The sequence below is a fragment of the Mustelus asterias genome, chromosome 7, assembly GCF_964213995.1.
Source record: "Mustelus asterias chromosome 7, sMusAst1.hap1.1, whole genome shotgun sequence".
Lineage (NCBI taxonomy): Eukaryota > Metazoa > Chordata > Chondrichthyes > Carcharhiniformes > Triakidae > Mustelus > Mustelus asterias.
The window spans coordinates 110,461,496-110,484,191 of NC_135807.1; the positions used below are offsets into that span (position 1 = coordinate 110,461,496).

Genomic DNA, 22,696 nt, shown 5'->3' on the forward strand with positions numbered 1-22,696 from the left:
GTGCAAATAGCAAGATAAAAAAGAGCAAACAACGATTGTGCTCCTGGTATATAAGGTTGGCTTGAACACTGTGTGGTTTACTCATGGTGAAGTTGTTATGAGAGATGCATGATCAGTTATCTAATCATTTTCATTAGTGGTCGGGTATATCAGTGATTTAGTGATTGTTTGAATAAACAAGATAGGATCTCAGGCATTATTCCCTCTAAACTGTGAATATGTGGCCATTCAGCAATGGAGAATGCGCCATGCAACAACAATCACTTATATTTATTGACCACCTTTAACATAATGAAACAACCTATTATGTTTCACAGGATAATATAAAACAAAGTATGACACCAAACCACTAAATGAGACATTAGGTCAGAGGACCAAAAACTTGGTCAAATTGGTAGGTTTTAATGAATGTCTTAAAGGAGGAAATTGAGGTAGAGATGTGGGAGGAGGTTATCCCACAACTTGGAGTCTAGGCAACCAAAGGCACAGCCACCAATTGTGGAGCAATTAAAATTGGGGATATTTGAGAGGCCAGAATTAAATGAGTGCAGATATCTCGTTGGGTTGTGGGACTGGCGGAGATTACAGAGATAACTAGAGCGAGGTCATGAAGGAATTTTTAAACTTAATACATTGGTCAACAGGAAGCCAGTTTAGTCTAGTGATTGCAGGGAGGTTTGAGCAACAGGATTGGCAGTGGGTTAAGGCACAGGTAGCAATGCTTTAAATGACTTAAAGTTTCAGGAAGGTAGAATGTGCGAGATCAGCCAGGACTACTTTGGAATAATCGTGTCTATATGTAATTGAAGGTTTCAGCAGCAAATGAGCTGAAAGACAGGAAGGAAGTCGGGTAATGTTACAATGGTGAAAATGGGCGGTGTTCACGATGGTGTTGAATATGAGGTTGGATGCTCGTCTTGGAATCATATGTGACATCAAGATTGGGAACAGACTGGTTTAATCTCAGCCTGCTGCTAGGGAGAGGAATAGAGCTTGAAGTGGGAACCAAAACATTAGTTTCGGTCTTCCCAATATTTAATTGGAAGGAATTCCTGCTCATCCAGATGTTGGATAAGCAGCCTGATAATTTACCGACCGTGGCTAAGTCAAGAGAGATGGTGTTGAGGTGCAGCTGGATGTCATCAACATTCATGTGAAAACTAATGCTGTGCCTTCAGATGATGTTGCCAAGGGGCAGCATGTAGAGGAGATATAGGAGGAGGCCAAGGATAGATTTAGACATCAGCAGTAACTGTGTGGGAAAGGGAAGAGAAGCCATTACAAGTGTTTCTTTGGCTATGATTACACAGATAATAATAGGACCAGGTGAGAGCAGTGCCACCCAGCTGGATGACAATGTGAGGGGTGGGGGAGCATTAGAGGAAGATAGTGTAGTCAACCACATCAAAGATTGCAGACAGGTCAAGAAGGCCGAGGAGGGAATGTTTGTCGTTGTCAAAAGTCACATAGGATGTCACTTGTGATTCTGTTAAGATATATTTTGGTACTGTGGCAGGGGTGGAATCTTGTTGGAAGGATTCAAATATGGAGTTCCAGAAATGATGGGATCAAGTTTGGGAGGTGACAACATGTTCAAGTGCTTTGGAGAGGAAAAGGGAGTTTGAAGATGGGACAGAAGTTTGCAAGGATGATGGAGTCAAGGGTTGGTTTATCGAGCAGCAGGGTCATCATGGCCAATTTAAAAGACTGGGACAACCCTGAAGAGAGAGAGCTGTTTTCAATATCGGCAAACATGAGGGCCAGGAGGGGAAGGTGAATGATCTGCAGTTGAGTGAGAATAGAAATGAGGGAACAAGAGGTAGGTCTCATGGACAAGGTGAGTACATATGAAAAGAGTTCGGAGAAAAACTGGAGCAGTGGTTCCCAACCAGTGTGCCATGGCAGAATATTAAAGATAGCTTGGCCAGTTGAATTAATGAAAGGTAGGAATGCAGCAGAGGCAGGTGATCCGATTAGCTCAATTTTGACAAAGAAGTCGCCTCATTACAGGAGGGATGTGGAAATGATTGAAAGGGTGCGGAGAAGATTTACAAGGATGTTGCCTGGATTGGTTGGCATGCCTTATGAGGATAGGTTGAGGGAGCTCGGTCTTTTCTCCTTGGAGAGACGAAGGATGAAAGGTGACCTGATAGAGGTGTACAAGATGTTGAGAGGTATAGATCGGGTGGATTCTCGGAGGCTTTTTCCCAGGGCTGAAATGGCTGCTACGAGAGGCACAGGTCTAAGGTGCTGGGGAGTAGGTACAGAGGAGATGTCAGGGGTAAGTTTTTCACTCAGAGGATGGTGGGTGAGTGGAATCGGCTGCCGTCAATGGTGGTGGAGGCAAACTCAATAGGGTCTTTTAAGAGACTTCTGGATGAATACATGGGACTTAATAGGATTGAGGGTTATAGGTAAGCCTATATATAAGCCTAGGTAGGTAGGGACATGACCGGCGCAACTTGTGGGCCGAAGGGCCTGTTTGTGCTGTATTTTTTCTATGTTCTATGTTCTAAGTCCATGAACTCTTTGCAGTTGTTTTTGTTGGAGGTGAAGTTTGAGGGTTAGGGGAGAGGGTTAAGAAGATGGTGTCGAGTGGAGAAAAGAAGTCGAGGGTTATCTTTGCATTCCAGGATAATCCTGCAATAATGAGTAGTTTTAGTAGACAAGAGCAGAACTTGATAGTGGTGATCAATGGCTAAACCAATTGTCTGCCGTATCCTTTCAAGTCTGTGGCCATTTGACTTAAGGGAACATTAGATAATGGCTGAACCAGGGACTTCAGAGGTGAGGTTGTTCAGTAGCTATAGAACTGTCGTAACGAATGGAGGGCCAAAGCTAGAAAGTTGGTACTTTGAAAGTGAAATTGTAAGGCATTTGAGGGCTAGTTTTTCCCAATGACAGATACTTCAAGGAGGTAGACATAGAGCTTGGTATGGACTTGTGGGTTTTAAGTGATACATGGAAATGATCAAAGATGGCCTCTTCTCTAATTGATACCACCGTTCTAGCAAGACCACTTGAGATGACCAGGACCAGGGGAAGAATTACACTGGTTCCTACCTGCACCAAAATCCTACGTGAGTTTGCTTTGACTTTATTTGCAATATCATTACACGAGGACCAAAGCAATTCTTCTCATCTATGGAATATTCAGACTTATTACACGTGTCTGTTTTATGGCAGAATGATATCCCATGCCAAAGGTTAGGTTTCATCTTAAACAGTGATCTGAGTTGGTGCATGTGCACATTGACCCCTGTTGTGTGTTTGTATGCAGAAATGACTTATTTGTTTTATCCAAACGATGTGTGATGTCATTTTTAAACTATAAGCCATCTATTTCTGCCATTAATATGAATTTAGCAATTAAAAATTACATATAAAGTTACAATTTAAAACAAAAATATGCAGAAGATATTTTCGTAGCCATCAGTACCATTAGATTCATTAATTTGTTTATGTGTGTTCTGCCTGAAGGCTCATTGTCTGCTGATGCTTCATTTTGAGCTGTTTTCTTGGCAGGGTTTTTAAGTATTGGTTTGCTATTACCTTTCGCTCTGAGGGCAGGTTGAGAAGTCAGGTCTTAGATCTACCTCAGCTGAAACAAGAATTGAAGCTGTGCTGTTGGCATTATTTTAAAGCATTCACAAGTCATCTAGCCAACTGAGCTAAATGCCCCACCCCTCCTTTCATTTTATATTTATTTTTGAACTGAGTCTGTTTATATAACCAAAAACCACACTGCCACAAATAGGTGACTGAGAATAGATATCTATTGCTGCATATATATATGTCAGATTATTTTTTTATGTGTACTTTTTTTGTATTGCAAATGTGCAGATATGAAATAATTTATTTACAGTTCTCAGACTGGAGATATGACATTAAAAGTAATGTTTTACTTATGTTGCAGAATATTTACACATTAAGACTATTTCCAATGTGACTCTTGACTATTTCCTAATTATTAGTACATGCCACAAGATCACTCAGTGTCATTGCAAATCACTTGTAACATGAAATAATAATTAGATTAAGATTTAAGTATTAAAGAGGATTTAATTTACCTATGAACAAATTGGCATGAATTTAATGAGAGATATCAAAATGCCAGCTGTCCTGCAAATGGCTGATATTCCAATTAAGTGCCATTGTTTCAACACCAAAGGAGTTTTCTATCAGCCTACCAATACAAAAACAAAGGATGGTATATATTGAGGTCCTGAAACTAAATTTGTACCAGGAACATTTAAGCATGAATTTTAACACTTTTAACACTGTTAAAATTCACTACAAGTGGGTAAAATAAGCAGTCATTTGTTACTGCTGCAGTTCCAACAGATACTACTGAAAAGTTATTTAAATGTCCCAAATCTTTGCAGTGTGTTAATGAATGAAGACTGATAAAATACAGCAGCTGGTGCCATAAAAAGGGGGCATGAGTTGGCCTGCCTTGATGTTCCTGCACACCGAAGAAGGACTCCAAGAACACTCCACATTTCTGAAGAGGCCCGGAGTGAACGTCCTTGCCAGTCCTTGGAGGATTTGGCCCAGAGTGTCTGCTTTCCCACAGTGGGGAAGGGGAAAAGCATCTATATTAATGGAAGAGAGCATCGACATGAATTGAGAGGAAGGAAGAGAGAGAGAGGAAGGAGAGTGTATTTGCATTAATAGAAAGGGAGGGGAGGAAAAAGCATGTGCATTAACAGAGGAAAATAGAGAAGCATCTGTTAACAAAAGGAAAAGGGGAAGAGCTTCTGCATTAACAGGAGAAGGGGAGAGCATTTACGTAAACTTTGAAATCTGCATTCAAGTGTCATGTGGTCAAACAGTCAGGAATATGTCCAACCAAATTTGGTAAGCCTAGTTTACAGGCAATGAGTCACTTCCTTAGATCCATCTGAAGAGTAACCATCCAATAGCAACTGTAATATGATTGAATTCAATGGAGGGGATTTTTCACACCCATTTTCAGTGGACGGGAATGGTGGAAGGAGCGGAGAATCCAGCAGGAGTCCCAAAATGACTTTTATGGTGGCAGAACTTCCCGTTGAGATTGTCCCTACATCCCGCCATTAGGGAAGTTTGAGGAGGGGATCCCAGATGGAGTCCTGTGTCTGTACAGGGATCCGTGTCTGGGGGAGGGATCATAAAATCCCGACACTGCAGAAGAAGGCCATTTAGCCCATCGAGCCTGCACTGACAACAATCCCATCCAGCTCCCATCCCCGCAACCCCACGTATTTACCCTGCTAATCCCCCTAACATACACATCTTGCGACACTAAGGGCAATTTAGTATGGCCAATCCACCTAACCCACACATCTTTAGACTGTGGGAGGGATGGACATGGAACTCCTCCACGGACATGGGATTTCTTCCTTCCCTCGCCCTGGGAAAACTCCCACTGAACCTTCCCTATGGAAGCCCCCCCCCGCCCTGGTAGTAACAAGAGGCAGTGCCAGGGGTGCTGGGGTGGTTCCAGTATGAACTCCTTTGTGCTGGGGTGGCCTTTAAAAATGGTGCCCTGATCCTCAAACGTCTACATTGTTAGCAGGGCGGGCGAATCAGAGGCCATCCCACCAGTGATACATCGTGGGACCCTTTAAATTTTTCTGCAAAGTCCTGGACTATATGGCAGAGAAAGCTACCGTTGCTGTCAGTGACTTCAAAGCCACTTTTCCCACTTTTTCCTTTGCTGCTTTCGAGGAATATCTCGGCCACAAAGTTTTACAATTAAATTAGGAAATATAGTTAAGTACTGTCGAAGCCCCTTATAAACTGATAATGGTAATGTTATAAATGAAAGTAAGGAAATTACAACATTTAAATAATTTGCTTGCATCAGTATTTACAATAGAGCAAGAGGATAGCATCCCTGAAATCACAATAATTGATCAGAGGCTCAACAAAAATGACATAAACAAATTTTACCAAAAAGTACCATTAACAGTAATGAAGAAATTAATGATACTAAAGAGTGATACATTCCCAGTATTAGATGGATATTATCTTTAAAACATAGCAGATGCACTATAATCTTTTAAAGTTCCCTTGATTAAAGGACCTTTCCTTTGTATTCGTCAAACCTAAACGTCACTATACTATTTTAAAAAGTGAGAGAGGAAAACTAGGAAATTATAGACCAGTAAACCTGGATATTAATTATATCGGCTTTCAAAAGGCATTTGATACTGTCCCTCATAACAGACTGTTCAACTAAAGTTGAAGCTCATGGAATTAAAGGCAAATTATTGGCCTGATTAGGACATTAGCTGAATGGCAGGGGACATTTTAAAAAAAATATTCATTCATGGGACATGGGCATTGCTGGCTGGCATGATGTGGAGATGCCGGCGTTGGACTGGGGTAAACACAGTAAGAAGTTTAACAACACCAGGTTAAAGTCCAACAGGTATATTTGGTAGCAAAAGCCACACCAGCTTTCGGAGCCCCAAGCCCCTTCTTCAGGTGAGTGGGAATTCTGTTCACAAACAGGGCATATAAAGACACAAACTCAATTTACATGAATAATGGTTGGAATGCGAATACTTACAGCTAATCAAGTCTTTAAGATACAAACGATGTGAGTGGAGAGAGCATCAAGACAGGCTGAAGAGATGTGTATTGTCTCCAGACAGGACAGCCAGTGAAACTCTGCAGGTCCAGGCAGGCTGTGGGGATTACAAATAGTGTGACATGAACCCAATATCCCGGTTGAGGCCGTCCTCATGTGTGCGGAACTTGGTTATCAGTTTCTGCTTAGCGACTCTGCGCCGTTGTATGTCGTGAAGGCCGCCTTGGAGAACGCTTACCCGAAATATCAGAGGCCGAATGCCCGTGACCGCTGAAGTGTTCCCCAACAGGAAGAGAACACTCTTGCCTGGTGATTGTCGAGCAGTGTTCATACATCCGTTGTCGTAGCGTCTGCATGGTTTCCCCAATGTACCATGCCTCGGGACATCCTTTCCTGCAGAGTATCAGGTAGACAACGTTGGCCAAGTTGCAAGAGTATGTACCGTGTACCTGGTGGATGGTGTTCTCACGTGAGATTATGGCATCTGTGTCGATGATCTGGCACGTCTTGCAGATGTTGCTGTGGCAGGGTTGTGTGGTGTTGTGGTCACTGTTCTCCTGAAGGCTGGGTAGGTTGCTGCGGACAATGGTCTGTTTGAGGTTATGCGATTGTTTGAAGGCAAGAAGTGGGGGTGTGGGGATGGCCTTGGCGAGATGTTCATCTTCATGTTGAAGGCTCTGGAGATGTCATAGCTTCTCTGCTCCGGGGAAGTACTGGACGATGAAGGGTACTCTGTCCGCCGTGTCCTGTGTTAGTCTTCTGAGGAAGTGGGTGCGGTTTTTCGCTGTGGCGTGTCGGAACTGTCGATCGATGAGTCGAGCGCCATATCCTGTGCTTATGAGGGCATCTTTCAGTGTCTGGAGGTGTCTGTTGCAAGCCTCCTCATCTGAGAAGATCCTGTGTATACGGAGGGCTTGTCCGTAGGGGATGGCTTGTTTAACATGTTTCGGGTGGAAGCTGGAGAAGTGGAGCATCGTGAGGTTATCCGTGGCTTGCGGGACAGTGAAGTGCTGAGGTGACCGTCCTTGATGGAGATGCATGTGTCCAAGAATGCAACTGATTCCGGAGAGTAGTCCATGGTGAGCCTGATGGTGGGATGGAACTTGTTGATGTCATCATATAGTTGTTTCAGTGATTGTTCACCATGAGTCCAAAGGAAGAAAATGTCATCGATGTATCTAGTGCATAGCATCGGTTTAAGGTCCTGTGCGATGAAGAGGTCTTGTTCAAACCTCTGCATGAAGATGTTGGCATATTGAGATGCGAATTTTGTCCCCATGGCTGTTCCGTGTGTCTGGATGAAGAACTGGTTCATGAAGATGAAGATATTGGGGTCCAGCATGAAGCGGATGAGTCGTAGTTGTTGGCATTGAGTACTGAGGCAGTTGCAGCAATGCTATCGGCGTGGGGATGCTGGTGTAGAGTGCCGAGACATCCATTGTGACGAGGAGTGCTCCTGGTTCAACTGCTCCATGTGTGCTGAGTTTCTGTAGGAAGTCCGTAGTGTCGCGACAAAAGCTGGGGGGTCTTTGTACACCATCAGACTCACCATGGACTACTCTCCGGAAACAGTTGCATTCTTGGACACACGCACCTCCATCAAGGACGGTCACCTCAGCACTTCACTGTACTGCAAGCCCCAGATAACCTCACGATGCTCACTTCTCCAGCTTCCACCCTAAACATGTTAAACAAGCCATCCCCTACGGACAAGCCCTCCGTATACACAGGATCTGCTCAGATGAGGAGGATCACAACAGACACCTCCAGACGCTGAAAGATGCCCTCATAAGAACAGGATATGGCGCTCGACTCATCGATCGACAGTTCTGACAGCGAAAAACCACACCGACCTCCTCAGAAACAAACAAGGGACACGCTGGACAGAGTACCCTTCGTCGTCTGGTACTTCCCTGGAGCAGAGAAGCTACGACAGCTTCTCCAGAGCCTTCAACATGTCATCGATGAAGACGAACATATCGATGAAGACGAACATCTCGCCAAGGCCATCTCCACACCCCCACTTCTTGCCTTCAAACAACCGCACAACCTCAAACAGACCACTGTCCACAGCAAACTACCCAGCCTTCAGGAGAACAGTGACCACGACATCACACAACCCTGCCACAGCAACCTCTGCAAGACATGCCGGATCATCGACATGGATGCCATCATCTCACGTGAGAACACCATCCACCAGGGACACGGTACATACTCTTGCAACTCGGCCAATGTTGTCTACCTGATACGCTGCGGGGAAGGATGTCCCGAGGCATGGTACATTGGGGAGACCATGCAGACGCTACGACAATGGATGAATGAACACCGCTCGACAATCACCAGGCAGGAGTGTTCTCTTCCTGTTGGGGAACACTTCAGCGGTCACGGGCATTCAACCTCTGATCTTCGGGTAAGCGTTCTCCAAGGTGGTCTTCACGACACGACAACACAGAATCGCTGAGCAGAAACTGATAGCCAAGTTCCGCACACATGAGGACGGCCTCAACTGGGATCTTGGGTTCATGTCACACTATCTGTAACCCCCACAACTTGCCTGGGCTTGCAAAATCTCACTAACTGTCCTGGCTGTAGACAATACACATCTCTTTAACCTGTGCTTAACCCTTTCTCCACTCACATTGTCTGTACCTTTGAGACTTGATTACCTGTAAAGATTCGCATTCCAACCATCATTTTGTAAATTGAGTTTGTGTCTTTATATGCCCTGTTTGTGAACGGAACTCCCACTCACCTGATGAAGGAGCAGCGCTCCGAAAGCTAGTGGCTTGTGTTACCAAATAAACCTGTTAGACTTTAACCTGGTGTTGTGAGACTTCTTACTGTACCTCTCCTGTAACCAGAGAGGATTTGAAAATTAGTGCTGGAGCCCCTGGAATCTCCTCCCTTACCTCACCAGCAGCCTAGGATACACCTCATCTGGGCCTGGGGATTTATCTGCTTTTACGCAAGCTAGGACTGCTAACACCTCCTCCCTCTCAATGCTAATCTGTTCAGTTATATCAGTGTTCCCCTCCTTGCTTTCTATACCAACATCGTCCTTCTCCATAGTGGACACAGATGCAAAACATTTTAATACCTCACCTCCGTCTTTTGGCTCCACACAGAGGTTGCTACTTTGGTTCCTTAAGGGTGCTATTCATTCCCTGGTAAGCCTCATGTCCTTAATATACTTGCAAATCACATTGAGATTTTCCTTTATTTAGCCCAGCAGTGTTTTTTCATAACCCTCTTTGCTCTCCTAATTTCTTTTTTAAGTACCCACCTGCATTTTCTATATTCCTGTAGGGCACATGGTGTTTTGAGCCCCTGAACGTGTCATAAGTCTCCCTTTTTTCCCTTACCCAACCGTGTATGTCACTTGACATCCAGAGTTCTCTGGACTTGATGGTCCCACCCTTTACCGGAATATATTGGCATTGTACTCTATTTCTTTTTTGAATGATTCCCACTGCTCTGATATGGATCTTCTTACAAGTAACTGTTCCCAGTCCACTTTGGCCAGATCCTGTCTTAGCCTGTTAAAATCAGCCTTTCCCCCCCAGTTCATAGATCTTATTTCTGGTCCATCTTTGTCCTTTTCCATATGTACCTTAAGTCCTTGTGCCATACAGCCAACTCCTGACACCATGTAGAAGTGCTGGGATCCAATGACTGGTGACCAAGGACTTGTAACAACAATAGTTTATTAAGTGCTCTGAGCAGCACTTACAGTTTCCACTCTGCCCACGCTCCGGGAAAAATTCCTGCGCTTCTGACACATGACTGGTCGGCATAAACATGGTGGGCCAAAGAGTCTGTTTTCATGCTGTATGACTCTATGATCCTTTAAGTAGCCACATCATCACATCTCCACTTGGTCTACACTTTCTTAATGGTGAAAAGCTAGAAACAACGTAGGACCAAAGAGACTTAAGGACCCAAGGTTATTAAAATGTCATGAACTTAATATAACCAAATGCAGTTAACGGGATATATGTTTCATGGAATGCAATACAAGGAGGGGGTAGAAGTCATGCTATGAATAAACAGTGCCTGTTTAGACCCCACCTGGATTCCAAGGGTTGAATTATTGGAAACTACACAAATTATAGTTATATTGAATGGCAAAACATGATCGAGGAGTTAAATGTTCTGTGCTCATAAGCATCGTATGGGCGGCATGGTGGCAGTGGTTAGCACTGCTGTCTCACAGTGCCAGGGACCCGGGTTCAATTCCTGGCTTGGGTCACTGCCGGTATGGAGTTTGCATGTTCTCCCCATGTCTGTGTGGGTTTCCGCCAGGTGCTCCGGTTTTCTCCCACACTCCAAAGGTGTGCAGGGATTGGCCATGATTAATTGTTCCTTACTATCAGCGGAATTTGTAGGGTAAATACATGGGGTTATGGTGATAGGGTCTGGGTGAGATTGTTGTCAGTGCAGGCTCGATGGGCCGAATGGGCTCCTTCTGCACTGAAGGGATTCTATCATGATCTCTGTTCCAATGTACCTGCCAGCAATGCATCAGGAAATTATGCTTCTTCAAGCAGACCTCTGCAATCTCCTGCAACATGACTTACTACTCAGTTGAACAGTGCAACATAGGGAGACTGTCTGATTAACAATCCTTACTGCATCCTTCATCACCCTTTTATTGCATGAAAGAATGCTCATACTAATTAGACAACATTCACATCCATGACATTATGACAGTGCAGAGTTGGAAGCTGCTATTAAGCTGCAATGCAATGGAACATATGTGAAATAGATAAATTTAATGAAAATCAGAATAAATGCCTTGTAGTCATTTTGCACCAAACTGATCGTATGGCTGAACCACACCAATGCAGTTCTGGGCCATAAGAAGATTCCGATTTTGGAGGGGGTAGAAGTCATGCCACAAATATATAATGCACAGTTTAGACTACACCTGGAGCATTGTGCACAGCTCTGGGCACCGCATTTTAAGAAGGATATTTTGACTGTGGCGAGAGTGCAACATAGATTTACCAATGATATCTGGATTTCAAGATATGGTATCTTGCACGCTAACCAAAATGCTTCTTTATTGGTCTTAGCCGAGCTAGTAGACAGTTGCTACTGATGTTGCAACTCTTGGAGATGGCAAAGGCTATGGCCCCTTACAGGAGTACTGAATAATTGTGCATCGGAATTAGCTACATCTCTAACCAAGCTGTTCCAGTGTAGCTACAACAGTGGCATCTACCTGATAGTATGGCCTATCTAAAAAAAGCATGACAAATGCATTCTGGCCAATTACCATCCAATCAGTCTACTTTCAATCAAAGCAAAGTGATTAAGGGTGTCCTCAAATGTAATGGGTGTGTTTAAAATTCAGCTCTATTTTACAAGGTGCCAATTTGTCTGCACCGGGTAGCTCCCCTGCTGAGAATGTAGGCTAATGATTGATTTTAGCTCGAGATGTGTTTGTTTTAATCTGAGTTAATGCATTTTTGTTTTTTTGGGTTTTCCACTGGGATTTCAGAGTAGGGTTTTGACTGGCTGACAGAAATAGTCATGTGTTAATGGGTGGAGCTAAGCTTGCAGAAGAGACAGTGGCTGGGATTCTCTCCCCAAAATTCTAAGTTCCCAATGTGCAGGAAAATGGGAATAAATTCTGCCTTTTTTTAGCGTGATTTCCAGAATGAAATTCCAACACTCTATGCATCACGGAGTGCCCGAGCATGATTCTCTCTGGATATCTGGCGATGGGGCCTATTCTCGCCCGAGAGGCTGGCAGCATAGTGCTGAGCGTGCCACTGCACATGCACTGATCTGTCAGCGCAGGGATTGGCACATGTGCAGTGCCCCCCCCCATTCTTGGCCTCCAGATCGCTGGCCAACCCAATCGTTGGCCAGCCCTGCAACCCCCATCGCCAGCCTTCTGACCCCCCCACCCCCCGAGTGCTGGCCTCCCAGACCTCCCCAGGCCAGTCCCTATGCCCCCGCCCCCGCCCTGGCCAGCCTCGATCTCCCCAACCCCCCTACCAACAATCCCGACACCCTCTGCCCAGTGGGCAGTGCCATGGTGACCCTCGGGCAGTGCCAGTTTGCCCCTTGGGTAATACCAGGGTGCCAGGTCTAAACGGCCCCCACTGATATCTCCCGGCCCGCTGCACTGCTTGAATAGAGCAGCGGGCTTGGAGAATCGCCCCCAGTGTTTTTTAAAATAATTAGCAGTTACTGCTGGATTCTGAAAGAAGCAAGAAGCGTCTCATCCTTTTTCTCTCTAAAGGCTGTTGTTTGGGCCTTTCAGAAGACAGGAGTCTCTCTCTGGCTCTCTTTCTCTCTGCAGAGGTGTTCAAAGACTCTAGGACTGTTAACAAGTACAAAGCACATAAGTCTGGGGGTTGCCAACTGATTTTGAAGAGGGGTTTTAAATCTATAAGAGGAATATTGCTTGAATTGGAACTAATTGAGAGAGGTTAGCAGTTATGAACTGTATCTTGTCATGTTTAAGTATTTCAGGTGATCAAGACGGCAAATGGGATGTTGGCATTTATCGCTAGGGGGATAGAATATAAAAGCAGAGAATTCTTGCTGCATCTGTACAGGACATTGGTGAGGCCGCAGCTGGAATACTGTGTGCAGTTTTGGTCCCCTTATTTGCGAAAGGATATATTGGCCTTGGAGGAAGTGCAGAGAAGGTTCACCAGGTTGATACCAGAGATGAGGGATGTAGACTATGAGGAGAGATTGAGCAGATTAGGTTTGTATTCGTTGGAGTTTAGAAGCCTGAGGGGTGATCTTATAGAGGCATATAAGATAATGAAGGGGCTGGATAGGGTAGAAGTGGAGAGATTCTTTCCACTTAGAAAGGAAACCCGAACTAGAGGGCACAGCCTTAAAATAAAGGGGGGTCAGTTTAGGACAGAATTGAGGAGGAACTTCTTCTCTCAGAGGGTAGTGAATCTCTGGAATTCTCTGCCCACTGAAGTGGTGGAGGCTACCTCGTTGAATATGTTTAAGTCACGGATAGATGGATTTCTGATCGGTAGGGGAATTAAGGGTTATGGGGAGCAGGCGGGTAAGTGGAACTGATTCACTTCAGATCAGCCATGATCTTACTGAATGGCGGGGCAGGCTCGAGGGGCTAGATGGCCTACTCCTGCTCCTATTTCTTATGTTCTTATGTTCAATTGGTCAAAGTTAAGCTAATTAATTCATTATAGTTAAATTGTATTGTTAATAAAGTTGTTTTAATAAAAGCTTCCTCGTGTGTTAGTAGAATCACGCGTGGTTTGAAATGCCTTATCCTCACAGTAATGCCAAAATTTTAAAAAACTGTTGGGGTCTAGTCAGACTTCATAACATACTTTGGAGTTTCTGCTCTGGCACCCTAATAGATCAAATGACATTTAGCAAGACCCTCACAAGTGCTTAGTTTGGGTATTGCCAGAATTAATTGGTTCCTGACTTCATCGGCGCATTAGTCCAAACATGGACAAAAGATCTGAATTACAGAGGTGACAATTCCAATGAGTAACTGCAATCCAGGTAGCATTTGACTGGGTGCTACCTCAAGGAGCCCAAAATTTCATTTTAAAGAGTCAATACAACAATCACAAGCACCCACCTCACTCTCCAATGGCATGTGACACTCCGGCACGATTTTACAGGTGTGAAAACTTGGTAAAGTTGGACATGAGGCGATTAGCGCAATCTGTGCCCACAGCCGTGCAGATGCTCACTTTACCAAGGCCCGAAAATGGCCACGATCCGAACTGCGCCCAAAACAGGCACAACGTCAATTTAAATGCATGCTCAGCAAAGGTCTGTTTCGGGTGCTCCAACTTCTGAAGAGGTAAGTTCAGAGCTTCCAACGGCTCTCTGACTCAGATCGGTGGTGGCGGGGGTGGGGAGGGGAGCGGGTTAGATCATTCTCTGGTGGGGGGGAAGGAGGAGGCCAGATTGTTGTCTGGCCGGGGGCAGGGGGGAGGGAGGTCAAATCGCTCTCTGGTGAGGAGGCGGGGGGGGGCCGGGGGGGGGGGGGGGGCCAGATGCTTCTCTAGTGGAGAAAGGGGATAAGGAGGCCAGATCGCTCTCTGGTGGGGGGGTGGGAGGGGGAAAGAAGGAGGAGGCCAGATCATTCTCTGGTGGGGGGGAGGGAGAGAAGCCAGATGGTTCTCTGGTGGGGGAGGAGGACGGAGGGCGGATGGTTCTCTTGTGGGGAGGGAGGGTAGGAGGAGGCCAGTTCGCTCTCTGGTGGGGGGGGGCAGGGGCGGACGATCGGGTAGCCGGGGGGGGGGGGGGGGAGGAGGTGTGGGTGGATAAGGGGGACAGTTAAGTTGTTGGGGTTGGGCGATGTCTGTGGGGGCCATCGCTCCCACTTTTTGGTCCTGGGCCTCTTTATCCGCTTTTTGCGGCCCGGGAGCGATGTGACAGGGGCGCGTTTTTCAAATTTGTTTTCACTGCGCATGCACAGTTGAAGGCTCTGATCGGAGCTGCAGCAATTCGGGCATGATAAGTCCCGCCCACAGCACAATTCGGACTCCCAATTTTCTTTTCAGGCTGAGTGCGTATGGGGGCTGCTGAGAGCAGTTTTCCAAGTTGGATCTGAATTGCGCCCAGATTCAGCCCTTGAATCAAAATGGTAAAATTGGGCCCTACATCAGTGTACAAGATGATTTGATTTGATTTATTATTGTCACATGTCTTAGTATACAGTGAAAAAGTATTGTTTCTTGCGTGGTATACAGACAAAGCATACCATAAGTAGACAAGGAAAGGAGAGAATGCACAATGTAGTGTTACAGTCAGAGCTAGGGTGTAGAGAAAGATCAACTTAATACAAATGAGGTAGGTCCATCCAAAAGTTTGCTGGCAGCAGGGAAGAAGCTGTTCTTGAGTCGGTTGGTACATGTCCTCAGACTTTTGAATCTTTTTCCTGATGGACGAAGGTGGAAGAGAGTATGTCCGGTGTGTGTGTGGGGTCCTTGATTATGCTGCTGCTTTCCCGAGGCAGCATGCAGTGCTGGCGGAGTCAATGGATGGGTGGCTGGTTTGCGTGATGGATTGGGCTTCGTTCATGACCCCTTGTAGTTTTTTGCAATTTTGGACAGAGCAGGAGCCATACCAAGCTGCAATACAACTAGAAAGAATGCTTTCTACAGTGCATCTGTAAATGCTGGTGAGAATTGTAGCGGACATGCCAAATTTCCTTAGCCTCCTGAGAAAGTAGAGGCATTGGTGGGCTTAACTATAGCATCGGCATGGAGGGTTGATATTCTTTATTCATTATGGGTAGGTCAGAAGTCTTATCCAACAACAGCTTTCACCCTCACGTTTAATGGGTACGATTACCATAAGCAAGACAATCTTTCACAAAGTCTCTCTCCCTCGGGTCACAACAGTTCTGATATATAGCCTTCCAGAGTTCCTCTTCAACCAACCAACCAATAACACCTGTTTTTTAAAAAATTCATTCATAGGACATCGGTCAGAATTTATAGTCCATTCCTAATTGCACTTGAGAAAGTGCTGGTGTGCTGCCTTCTTGAACCATTGTAATCCATGTGGTGTAGGTAAACCCACTGTGTGGTAAGGATGGGAGTTTCAGGATTTTAACCCAGAGAAAGCACAGCAATATAATTCCAAATCAGGATGCTGTGTGGCTTGGAGGGGTAACTTGTAGGTAGTAGAGGTCGAGAGTTAATGGCACTAAACAGTAACAAATCCGCAGGACCAGATGGAGAGGGTGCTGCCAAAGGAGCCTTGGTGAGTTACTGCAGTGCATCTTATAGATAGTACACACTGTTGCCACTTTGAAGGGACTGAATGTTTAAGGTGGTGGATGGGGTGTCATTCAAGCAGGCTGATTTGTCCTGGCTGGTGTTGTTGGAACTGCACCCATCCAGGCAACTGCTTAGTATTCAATCACAATCTGGAGTTGCCGGCGTTGGACTGGGGTAGGCACAGTAAGTAGTCTCGCAACACCAGGTTAAAGTCCAACAGGTTTATTTGGTAGCACGAGCTTTCAGAGCGCCACTCCTTCATCAGGTGAGTGCTACCAAATAAACCTGTTGGACTTTAACCTGGTGTTGTGAGACTACTTACTTTCAATCACACTCCTGACCTGGGCTTTGTAGATGCAGCATAAGATTTGGGGAAATAGGAGGTGAGTTACCCTCCACTGAATTCCCAGTCTCTGACCTGCACTTGTCACTTCAGCAGTTATGTGGCTGGTACAATTCAGTTTCTGGTTAATGGTACCCCTAGACGTTCATAGTAGAGGAATCAGCGATCTGAATGTCAAGGGGAGATGGTTAGATACTCTGTTGTTGGAGAAAAATTAACAGAGTGAGTGTTAGCCCTATAGAAAGTGAGTCTGGAATATTGTTAGTGAAAAACATGGAGTTGTCAGATGAATTTTGCATCAGTATTCACAATGGAGGACACAGTATCATCCCAGAAGCAGCTATAAACCAGGAAATGGAGGGAGGGAGGAACTCTAGAACATTGCAGTCACCAGGGAAGTGGTATTAAGTAGATTGTTGGAGCTGTGGGCTGACAAGAGCCCAAGTCATAATGGACTTCGTCCTAGGGTCTTGAATGAAGTTTCTGGTTTGATAGTTTATTTATTAGTGTCACAAATAGGCTTACATGTACACTGCACTGAAGTTACTGTGAAAATCTCCTAGTCACCACACTCCAGCATCTGTTCAGGTACACTAAGGGAGAATTTAGCATGACCAGTCCACCTAACCAGCACATAATTACGGCACAGTGGCTAGCACTGCTGCCTCACAGCTCCAGGAACCTGGGTTCAATTCCCGGCTTGAGTCATTGTCTGTTTGGAGTTTGCACATTGTCCCCATGTCTGCATGGGTCTCCTCTGGGTGCCCCAGTGTCCTCCCACAGTCCAAAGGTGTGCAGGTTAGGTTGATTGACCATGCTAAATTGCCACTTAGTGTCCCGGGATGCGTAGGTTAGAGGGATTAGCGGGGTAAATATGTGGGGTTACAGGGATAGGGCCTGGGTGGGATTGTTGTCAGTGCAGACTCGATGAGCCGAATGGCCTCCTTCTGCACTGTAGGGTTTCTACAATTCTACGATCTTTTGGACTGTGGGAGGAAACCGGAGCACCCGGAGGAAACCCATGCAGACACTGATGCATTGCTTTTAATTTTCCAAAACTCCCTAGATTGGGGAATGTCCTATTAGATTGGAAGATCATAATTGTAGTTTCATTATTCAAAAAGGAAGGGAGACAGAAAATGGAAAAGTACAGGCTGGGCAACTTAATATCTGCCCAGGCAAAAATGTTAGAAGCTATTATTCAAAGTCACAGCAGAGCACTTGGATAAGCTCAAGGTAATCAGGCAGAGTCAGCATGGTTTTGTGCAAGGTAAATCATGTTTAACCAACTTATTGGCATTCTTTGAGGATGTAACATGTGCTGTGGATAAAGGGGAACCAGTGGATGTACTGTATGTAGGTTTCCAGAAGACATTTGATAAAGTGCCACATCAAAGTTTATTGCAGAAATTCTTTGGCACCGTAGGACTGTATGGTGAGAACACCAAGTGGTGGAGCAAGCCTATCCCTTAAAAATACCACCATACACAAATTTCCAAATCTAAGGGACAGTTGTCGAATTAACAGAACCATGGGACATTATAATAAAAACAGAAAACTTTGGAAATACTCAGCAGCTGTTACAGCATCTGTGGAGGGAGAAAAATAGAGTTATAATTTCAGCTCGATGACCTTTCTCAGAACCTGGAAAAGATAGAAATGGAATAGGTTTTAAGCTTGTGAAAGGGGCGGTGGGGGCGGGGAGGGGGGGGGGGCGGTGGCGGGGAGAGTGAAAAAGGAACAAAAGGGAATGTTTTTGACAGATTACTTATCAACCTGAAATGTTAACTTTGCTTCTATCTCCAGTGGTGCCTGCTGACCTGAGTATAGAACCATAAAAAATTACAGCTCAGAAACAGGCCTTTTGGCCCTTCTTGTCTGTGCCGAACCATTTTTTGCCTAGTCCCACTGACCTGCACTTGGACATATCCCTCCACACCCCTCTCATCCATGAACCCGTCCAAGTTTTTCTTAAATGTTAAAAGTTTTACCACTTTTCCAACATTTTCTGATTTTATTTCAGATTTTCAGCAGCTGCAATATATTGCTTTTGGAGAATTATAATTTGGACATTTGCAGTGTTCTCACCTACTCCATCTGGTCCTGCGGATTTGTTACTGTTTAGTGCCATTATTGTTTTCATTTTGCTTATATTAATTTGGGTGAGTCCTTTCCCTTGATTTAGCATTCATTTCATAGGGAATTTTGGCATTGCTGGCCTCTTCCCCTTCTGTAAACACTGATACAAAATAACTCTTTCAAATATTCACCATAATTTTCAGTGAAAGTATCACCAGTATCAGTTTCCAAGGAGATCGACATTGCTCCTGACCACATTATTTTCCTAAATACGGGCACGGTAGCACAGTGGTTAGCACTGCTGCTTCACAGCTCCAGGGTCCTGGGTTCGATTCCCAGCTCGGGTCACTGTCTGTGTAGAGTTTGCTCATTCTCCTCGTGTCTGCGTGGGTTTCCTCCGGGTGCTCCGGTTTCCTCCCACAGTCCAAAGATGTGCGGGTTAGGTTGATTGGCCAGGTTAAAAATTGCCCCTTCGAGTCCTGAGATGTGTAGGTTAGTGGGTAAATATGTGGGGGTAGGGCCTGGGTGGGATTGTGGTCGGTGCAGACTCGATGGGCCAAATGGCCTCCTTCTGCACTGTAGGGTTTCTATGATTCTATTGTGCTGCTTTTGATATCCCTTGCAAGTTTATTTTCATACTCCCTTTTTGTATTTCTATCTGTTTAGTCGCCCTTAACTGTTCATCGAATCTTTCACATTAGCAATTATCGATGCTGTATTTGAATTTTTGTATGATTTATTTTAGTTTTACATTATCTCTTTTCTTCTTTATGGCTGTTTTTTTTTGGGAAGTTGAACTGCTGTCTTTTCAGGACATAAATCAGCCAATTCCATCCAGATTGATGGGTGGGGACAGTGGTGTGGCAGGAAGAGTGGGGAGCTAGTAGTGGTTGGGGAGAACGTTACTATTCATTTGAGCTGCCAACATATTAAAATTAAAGTGGAGACTGCAACTGCTATTGACAAGGTGTATCTCCACTTTAGATAGACCTCTAGAGGTAAACTGAAAGTTGTATAAGTCTGTAGATGGACCGTTTGATTCCATTACTCAAATAGAAATTAGGCTGGGAGATAAAATTGCTCAGGCTTCACACTGATGACATTATCAGACTTTTCTGCCTGTGCAGTTTGCACCCCAGATTAAAATTGGGGCTGTAGATTTTGAATACTATTACAGTATCAGTGATTTCTTCTTTCATCCCTGGAGACAAGTAAATTGGGAGTGGAAATCTGACTGGATTTCTGTGGGTTGAATATTTTGTTTGAAATTATTGCACTCAGCAGAAGCCTTGTCAACTGAGGACGCATTTGTAGAAGTAGGCCTCTCGTGTCAAATTCCGAGGAAAATCATGATTCCCTGATTAGGTAATCGAGTGCTGCACAATCTGCAATTCCAAGGCTAAGAAAGAAAACTAGCTTGGAACTTGGTCATATTGAACTTGGTATTGTCTGCACTGAAAAAAATCCTTTGTTCTGGTTGTTAATTTAGCAAATAAATCTTTTTGCAACAAGCAAAATGTCTCTCTTGAGAGGTGCAGTTGCGCTGACCTGTTTGCTATTGAAGTAACCTGCCGCCTCGCCCCTGTAGGCATTCGGCCAAGAACAAACTGCCCATAGTGAATTCCAATACTGCCAGTAGGCTATGGTAGCTATGCCAGTATTGCTACTGTTAGAGCATTTGACCTAGCAAAAGTGTGAAATTAATAAGCATTGATAAAGTTAACATTTCATGCGAGTCAAATGTTTTCTTCTTTTAAACATCTGCAGGGAATAGGAGGGACTGGAGCTTATCAGCTGAAATCAGAATTACAGAAGAATATTGAGTATGCTTGACTGTCAAAGTTTGTCACAATGCAGTATCACTGCAGAACATCATATTATTACAGTATTAAAACAAAATTGAACCCTAAAGGAACATAAAAACCAGCACAAAGCTGAAACATAATTATGCTTTTCTCTAATAATTAAAATTGAAAGAAGATTAATAAATTATCTTTCATTAAGCAGAATAAGAGGCGGTCTTCAGCAAAGTAGCATTCCATGGTGTGTTTTAGAAGATGTGAAGATAGATGGGGAAACAGATCCTTAAGATACATTAAAAGCGATAGATACTCACGACACGTACACTACAAAAAGACACCAATGTGTATATAAAATAGCAAAGACATTCCACTGGTAATGCAATGTTGTAACAGTTCATTCACAAGTTCCTTGACCCATTTGTGACAACCTTTTGTATTAGCAACCTAGTGTCACCGGTGCAATGCTTTACCTATTTTGAGATTTCTTTGGAACATGGTCTGGAATGTGTGGTGCAGTGCAGTGCAGTTTGCTACTGCTTCTATCTTCCCTACAGTTAATTACACTGTTCCTGGGCCGTGGAATTGCTGCAAACACCTACAGAATAAATACACGGTTGTGAATAACTTGGTATGTGACTACCCATGTAACTTATAAAATCCTTCTACCTGTCACGATGAATTTGGTTCATCAAGGTGTACTCAAAAGCAATTTGAATAAACACAATAAGCACAAGAAACTGAGGCAAGCCTCTAGTGCTGGTAGGCCAACAGTATCCCAGAAGTGAAGATAAAACCAGACATGGGCCTAAATTTTTCAGATAACGGGGGCTCACCTCCCACCGTCCGAAGAGTCAGCGGCGAACATATGAGCTGCCGGATAAAGTGGTAAATGCATGTAACTTTTAACATTTAAGAAAAACTTGGACGGGTTCATGGATGAGACGGGTGTGGAGGGATATGGTCCAAGTGCAGGTCAGTGGGACTAGGCAAAAAATGGTTCGGCACAGACAAGAAGGGCCAAAAGGCCTGTTTCTGAGCTGTAATTTTCTATGGTTCTATGGTTCTAACATCCTAACCAACTCTGGCCTGTAGCCAACTTATGCTTCAATGAGCATTGATTGGTTGCAGTGGGTCTTCCACCCCTCACTCAGGAGGATGTCCTTCCTTAAAGAACTACCGACCAATTGGTTTGGGGAGTGGGGACGAGAGAGGTTCGATCCAGGTCACCAGGCCTTAAGGGGAAGGTACCTCCAGTCAGAAAGGGGCTCCTGATGGTTCCCCTTAACTGCCTCTCCCGCCCCCTACAACTTCACACCCGAGATCTAACTTACATTCCCTCCAGCCTTCCCTCACAGAGGTTCAATTGAGGCTCGGCAGAAAACAGCCCTTAAGTGACCATTAATTCGCCACATAAGGGCCTCACTTGGGGTAAGGGCAGGCTTCCCATCTGAGGCCTTGCTCATCTCTGTGGAAAATCACTGTGTGGTTGGAGTGGGTGGGAACCTGGAAGGAATCCCATCTCTGCAATTTCATGCTTTACCATTGCCTAAAAATCAACCCCTGTGAGAATGTAAAATTTCAGTCATGATTTCCACTCCTGTTATATTCCTTAGAAAACAAGAACATAAGAAATAAGCTCAGGTGTAGACCATTTAGCCCCTAAGCCTGCTTCATCTTTCCAGAGGTTTATGGCTGATCTGATTGTGACTTTAATTCCACTTTCCTGCCTTAATTTTTGATCCCCTTGTAGGGCAAAAATTTGTCTTAACTCAGCCTTGAATATATACAATGACCCAACCTCCACTACCCTCTGGGGTAGTGAATTCCAAAGATCAGTGACATGCTGAAAGAAGAAATTCCTTCTCATCTCATTCTTAAATGGGAGACCCCTTATTTTGAAACTGTGCCCCTCATTCTGGATTCCTGCACGGAGGGAGCATCCTCTCAATTCTTTCCTTGCAATGCCCCCTTAGAATCTTAAAATGTTTAAATAAGATCACTTCTCATTCTTCTCAACTCCAATGAGTATAGGGACAAGCTGCTAAACCTTTCCTCAAAACTCTTCAGCCCAGGATCAACCTAATAAACCAATGCAAATATACCCATTCTTAAATAAGGAGATCAAAACTGTACACAGCAC

At 44.5% G+C, this 22,696-nt stretch overlaps 1 protein-coding gene across 1 annotated transcript in view; it reads left to right on the forward strand.

Moving 5' to 3' along the window:
* zfpm2a (zinc finger protein, FOG family member 2a) overlaps nt 1–22,696 on the forward strand; it is a 978,760-nt gene that overhangs the window by 705,514 nt on the left and 250,550 nt on the right. The window lies entirely within an intron of this gene.